Consider the following 6,790-nt stretch of genomic DNA (forward strand, 5'->3'; position numbering starts at 1 on the left):
AAATGCTACTTTATGATCCCTTGCAGACCTGACTTTTATTCCCCAGCATCATCTAGGAATGAAGTCAGAAATAACTGAGTGCTGACTTTTAAAAAAGGAGAAAAGAGATACCGATCTGCATCTGACTACCATGTGAGAACACAACAGTCATTTTCTGCAGCTTCAAGCTTTTACATGGAACAGCTTCTTCACTGTAGAGCACACAAAGCCTCTCCAATTGGTCTGACAATGCCAGCTTCATTTTGCTCTTGACAGACAGAATCAGATGCAGCATGCTCCAGAGGGAATGGACGCTTCTCTATTTTAAGGAGTTAATATATTAATATGCTGCCAATGCAACTGTGCATAGCAAAGTGGAAGATTAGACGCTGTTGCCGGTCATCCAAGGCAGACAGCTATTCTCTCTTTCTCACCAGACAACCCATGCTACTTTCCACAGGTCTAAAAATAATGCTCCAGCAAGCATAGGTCGTCGAAGAACGAATCCATCCATACATAGCTGAGCTTCCTGCTGAGACACTATTTGGAGAAGGTAGCTTCCAAAGAAAAGATTATCCAGTCGCAAGATCATAAACGCATGTATTAATGTCAGGAGTATCAAAACCCAGGCGGTATTTCATTCTTCATAGTGAGTAGCAGTAGTTATAAAAATGCTGCTGGTTCAGAGATGTTAGCAATGGAACATCAAAAACTGTTGCAATACATCAGTTTCATCAAGTTCCTGAACCTGAGCAGCTCTAGCAATGCCACGCAGAAGCCCATGGCCCACCCAGATTACAGTTCTATGCAGCACTCACCCAGAAGGCTGTGAGCCAGTTTTGAAAAGCCCATTTTATGTGTAAAACTAAAAGCCGAGCATGACAAACGGGTCACAGGGTTTTAAACACACAATAGCAACTATTCCCTAATAACACGTTCCTTAAGAAGCAAGCTATGCAGATGCATTAAAGAATTGCTTTTGTATCAAGGGTTGAACTGGCAGAACTCAAATTAATATTTAAAGATGTGCAAGGGACCAGCAAAGACTAGAAGATATGAATATTTTAAGATATATCTTATATATAATACATATAATATATCTTACATAAATATAATTTAAGATAATATATTTTATCACTAGTTTTAAAGAACTAAGAAGCCCAAATTTGTAAACCTCTTTTAAACTATTAATAGTCAACAGAATAGGAAATTGGTGACAATTCAATATACTCCCATTAAACTCCTCTTCCTTCAAGAAGAGCAATTAAAAAAAAAAAAACAACAACAACAAAATAAGGTGTGGCAATTTTCAGAGCAGCAGAACAATTGTTTTGATGTGAACTTTGAAATGCTGTTGCACACATACAAAAAGGTGACAAAGCCCCCCTAAGCATAACTCTTTACTTTCAGACAATACTTTTCAAAGTTGTAATAGTCCACTGCATTTCAGAAAAAAAATGTAGCATGAAATGCTCCAACAAACCTCACATAGCTTCCTACAGTCAGAGAACCAATGCAGAAAGGTAACTCAGTATTTACTAACTCAGCAAGTATTCTTGGTTTCACTAACTGTGCTCTACTGGCCTAACACTTCCACCTACTCCAGGAGAACGGCTTTGAGAACTGAAGGATAGAAAGTGATACTCTGATACTCTTTCATTTTTAAGACCTGTAAACAGGTGAGACTTCTCAACAGTCACTTCCTCCATGCTCAGAAATGGTCTGTTGCTGCACGCAGGATGTTAAGCAAAGGTGAGAAGAAGGCAGCATGAATGACTGTTGCCATTTAACCTAATTTATTGCTCAGCACAGTGCTAACATGGTGTGGGATATCCCTTTGGCCAGTTGGGGACAGCTGTCCTGGTTCTGTACACTCCCTGCCGCCCACTGACAAGTCAAGTGAGAAGCTGAAGTGTCCTTGGTTTAGTGCAAGCAATGATCTTCAATAACTAGAACAGTTATCAACATTATTCTCATTCTTAATCCAAACAGCACTATAGCAGCTGCTAGGAAGAAAATTAACTCTATCCCAGCTACTGAACAGGGTACTTCTGACAAAACTCAAACAACAAAACAGAAGAGGTAGAAAGCGAGCCACATGACATGAAGGAAGACGTGAGACATTGAGTGCAAGGATGAAGCTAAGAAAGCCAGAGCCCATTTGGGGTTTAACCTGGTAAGGAACATGAAGACACTTCCAAACACATGAAGGGCAAGGTGACTGGGATTGCTCACCATGGAATTATGAAGAGTAAGCCACACTTGACCAACAGATGTTACTTACCCCTATTAAGGCCTTTGAAACTATTGCCATCACATACTCATGGACAGGCTGACAGAGGATCAGTCAGTGAGGCAGGCTGCAAACTGGCTGAACTGCTGGGTTTAAAGAGTTATAACGAGCAGCACAAAGTTCAACTGGAGGCACTCACTAGTGGCATACCCTGAAGTCATTACTGGGACAAATGCTGTTTACTACCTGCTCTGCTGATCTAAACAGTAGGACAGCATACATACAGAAAACAAACTTTATCACAAAGTAAAAATAAGAGTGTCTCAGATGGGCCCTAAAACCAATCCAACTCCTTGAAGGCCTGGCTGGAAACAGTCTGCACTTCATGCTTGGTTATCAAAAACCCTTCTCCCAGACGAGCTCATAGCTTAAAGGGACTAAGTTATCACTGTACAAGCATCAAAGTAAGACCCAGCATATCAGAGACACTGGACTGTCAATGCAGGTTCTGAGGGAAAAAAAAAAACTTCATACTACACCTTTTACCTGCTCCACTAAAACAATACCACATAAAAACTTTGGTCAGTAGGGCTTTAAAGTACTAAGACAAAGATCTACTTCTACTACTTGCTAAGAAACATAGGCAGTATTTACCAGTGACTTAAGTTTTATTGAGTTAAATAATTCAACCATTGTGTATCATATCCTGCATATGCATACAAACTAGGAACTGAGCCACGTGCAAAACTTTAAAATCCAAATGAAAGCAAAAGAGCTCCAGAGATGCATTCACCTCCAGCACAGGTTATTGACACTCTTTGCAAAAGTGACTGCAAAGCAAAAACAGACACAATTTATAGTCCATGCTCAGCTACAATAACTTCAGCCTATAATAACAGGCTAGCTGAAAACTCCAGTGGTTCAAGCACTGCTGTCCAATCACTTCCAGAAGAGCTGAATCACCTCTTTCAGAAATCAGGGACACAGAAGAATAAAATAAGACAGTACATAACTCCTAATCTATCATTCTCTTTGACCTGGTTTTGGCTAGGATAGAGTTTGTTTTCTTCCTACAGGCTGCAAAGGTGCTGTGTTTTGGATTTAGGACAGCTGATAACACATCAATGTTTACTTGTTGATCAGTGTTTATACCAAATCAAGGACTTATTTGCTCCTAACATTTAACAGTCTAACAGCAGTACCAAAAATCCTTCTGAAAAGTATAGGATATCTCAAAAGAGAAGTTATACTCCATTTTGATTTTTAATAGGACATCAGCAACTATAGTCCCAGAAACACACTTTTTGCTCATGTTGTACTACCTGGATATGAATAGCTTCAAAGCTTGTAAACATCTGTTCATATATACACATAGGAGACAAAACCTACCTCAACCAAATCTTTCCCGCCTCAGCATGCTTCAGAACAGGGCTAGAAAGACAAGCAGAATTCTCCCTGCAGCTGACAGGTCTGCTGCTCTGGCCTGGTAACTGATTCCAGAACTGAATGTGAGCCTTCAGTGCCAATTCTTCCCCACTTCAAAAAGTAAGGAACACAAGAGGCATGAGTAGAATTGCTGAACAGTACAGGAAGGGTAGAGGACAGGGATAGACTGAACAACCAGAATAGTCATTGGTGGAAAAGCCAATGTAGGACAAGTAGCTAAAAACAGAAAAAGGGAACAGAGAAGGTTACGGCTGACAAAGGGCGAGTACAAGAATGTAAAGCAATGTTAAAAACACTCTTGGGCACTGAATTTGCCTTTGAATTACTAAAATACAAACCTCTTCAAAGTGGGGCTCCAAATAGATCACAGCTATACAACATCACTGGAGCACACTTAAGATAACATCACAAAGTAGTTTACTTTTAGAATTTACACTCAGTAAAGCACTATTAAGCACCCGAAATCAGGCACAGGAAACCAAAGCTTCTCTAAGTTAGCTGGCAAAGGATAGCTAGAATTCAACTCTTAATCCCTTGTTTGCTATGAAAAAAAATGGTACCACCACAGGTTTGTCAGCATCCACGCAAGTCTACAGTGTCTAGAAAAGAGAATGTTGAACCACTGCTACACGCATGCAGTCTGCAAAGAACAAGCTTCATTATTCTCTCCTTAACCTGAAGCTAAGATGGGGTCTATTGTATGCAAATGCTACTACGATACTGGGGAGCAGCCACTCTGCAGAGTAGCAGTAAAATAAATCCCTACAATAAGCAAAATCCTTATTTGATCTGCTTACAAAGAACACTGACACCAAGTCCAGCTAATTATTTGGGAGCTAATCTCAAACACGTTCAGTTTTCTAACTAGAATTTGAGAGAATACCCAGGGCAATATTCTGACCTGGGATACTGAAGATGCTCCTAGATCTACATAATACCACAGTTCTGTCAGTTTGACTCCTGTTTCACTTCAGTTGCTAGTTAGATATTACATTCAAGACTGCCTCAAATTAATAATTTCTTACCCAAAGTTTAATTCAAAAGTAAATCAAAATACCGAAGGGTAAAGAAGAGTGCCTAAATCCAAGACAACACCCCAAATCTATGTACATATTTTATAATTACTATCACCAGCCTGCTAATTGTGAACTGCTACACTGAGAGCTGTAGTACTGTACATCCACCATTACCCGCCTTCTGCAGAACTTACTTAGGCAGAAGGAATGCTGCTTACTATAAACACCTCGCTGATCTTCAAGGGAAGACGACTTACTAGCTGCCATGCAGGAAACAAGCCAGGCTCTTTTTTAATGATTAATACATTCAGTGCCTCCCCTTTGAGCCATCTCCTCCTAACTATTTAACCAGAAAAGTAAAAAATAAGCACAGAAAACAGGTAAATGGACTGTTAAACTCTACCACTTCACTCCACTTCTGTTGTTTTGTTGCTTTGAGTTTAGCTCTTCCTGAAGACTAACAGATCTGCAAATTCCTTCCGAGCAGAATTAATGAAAAAATTTCTTTCAATGTTTTTGAATGTCTGTTTTTATTTCAATTATTAACTTTGTGTCACCATAACATAGCTTTGAGGAATGAAGCAAATTATCCAGTTGACTGCAGCTACCAGAACACAGCCTAAACAACCCAGCTTCCAGAACTACTTAGTGCTTGTGCCACAGGCATCAGGGCTTGGTCTCGAACAGTGGTCTACTGAACACTCATATGGTGACAGGGAAGCTACAGATCAGCACCACTATGGTGAAGTATAAAGCTCTAGATACAGAGACCTCCTGTGCTACAGAGGTATTTTCAACTGTACTTCAGCCCAGCTAGCTCAACATAACTCAAAGCTCTATCAAAGCACAAGTTGACATGCTTGAGCTTCTACCATATTAAGTTACTTAACAGAGTAAAGTTATCTGGAAGCATTCCTGCCTTCCCACCATCACACCATTCCCTGCAGCTTGTACTTACTGGCTTATTATTTTACACCAGGAACCAGACGCAAGGCATTCAGAACAGTACAGCCATTTACTCACCTACAGTAGTTTCAATACACTGTGGCTTTTTATTTGATTTTTTTAAACAAGCTTACAACTGAAAGCAGAAGAGTTAAGACATTAAGGTAATGTTACTAACACCCACAGAACGGAGGCATCTTTTGAAGAGACAGGTGGTTGTGTTGCACACCCTCAGAAGGGAGAAAGAATTTGCACTCAGCTTCATCTCACGCACAAAATTAAGTTCACAGAAGAGCAGGTACCAGGCCTCTCGTCCCAAGCTCCACACTGCAAAGAACAGCTTCCAGAAGGAAGGCTGAGGTTGTTCTGACGGCTCAGTGCAGCGTTTGGGCAACAAATCAATTGCAGATGGAAAATTTAGGAAGTCGTTCAGAACTAAAGACAATTGTGGAGCACAGCTTCACTTAAGCAACCCGTAGCGAGCACGCTGGGCGGGAAGAGGATGAAGAACAGCTGTGCAAAGTTGGGTTTCAGCAGCCTCAGGGGGCGACCTCCGTGTAGGCAAACAGCTTAACTGACACTCGGAAGAAGTATTTAACGGCAGCCCCGCCGGAACCGGCGCTGGGGAGCGGAAGGGTCGGCGTCAGCGAACGGAGGGAGCGGGCAGCGTGCGAAGCGCGGCACGCACAGAGATTACATCACGGGGAAAGCAGCTCCAAGCGGGGCGTCCCGCTCCGGCCTCCGAGGGCGAGGCTGAGCGGAGGGGGTCGCGCCGGGCTCCCCTCAGGCCGACCCAGGCGGAGAGGCGGAGAAGGGAGAAACGCGGCGGCGGGCGGGAAGCGACGGGCCGGCGAGGCCTGGGCCGGCGGAGCGCGCCCGCGGCACAGGAAGGGAGGCGGCGGGGCGGGCCGCGGAGGGACGGGCTCCAGGAACGACACCGCCGCGCGGGAGGCCGGCGCCCGAGGGGTCCCTGGCACGACCTCCACTTACCTCCCGCGCGGAGCGGCCGCGGCCTCGGCTGCTGGGAGCGGCGCCGAACCCAGGCCGTCCCTCCGCCGGACGCCGCTGCCCGCGGGTGGGGAGGCGGAGGCCGAGCGAGGCCCAACCCCGCTCAGCCAGCGCACGGCCCCGCCCCCGCGCCGCCATTGGTCCAACTGCGGCCACACGGGAG

At 43.7% G+C, this 6,790-nt stretch overlaps 1 protein-coding gene across 1 annotated transcript in view; it reads right to left on the reverse strand.

Annotated features, from left to right (window-relative positions):
* SETD3 (SET domain containing 3, actin histidine methyltransferase) overlaps positions 1 to 6,680 on the reverse strand; it is a 52,199-nt gene extending 45,519 nt beyond the window's left edge. Inside the window, exon 1 of the mRNA XM_042863518.1 lies at positions 6,610 to 6,680. The gene's annotated coding sequence lies outside the window, so the exon portion shown is untranslated. The remainder of the gene's footprint in view (positions 1 to 6,609) is intronic.
* Positions 6,681 to 6,790: the final 110 nt, after the last annotated feature.

Source organism: Lagopus leucura, unplaced genomic scaffold, assembly GCF_019238085.1.
Source record: "Lagopus leucura isolate 7727_CA_CO unplaced genomic scaffold, USGS_WTPT01 Super-Scaffold_1, whole genome shotgun sequence".
NCBI lineage: Eukaryota > Metazoa > Chordata > Aves > Galliformes > Phasianidae > Lagopus > Lagopus leucura.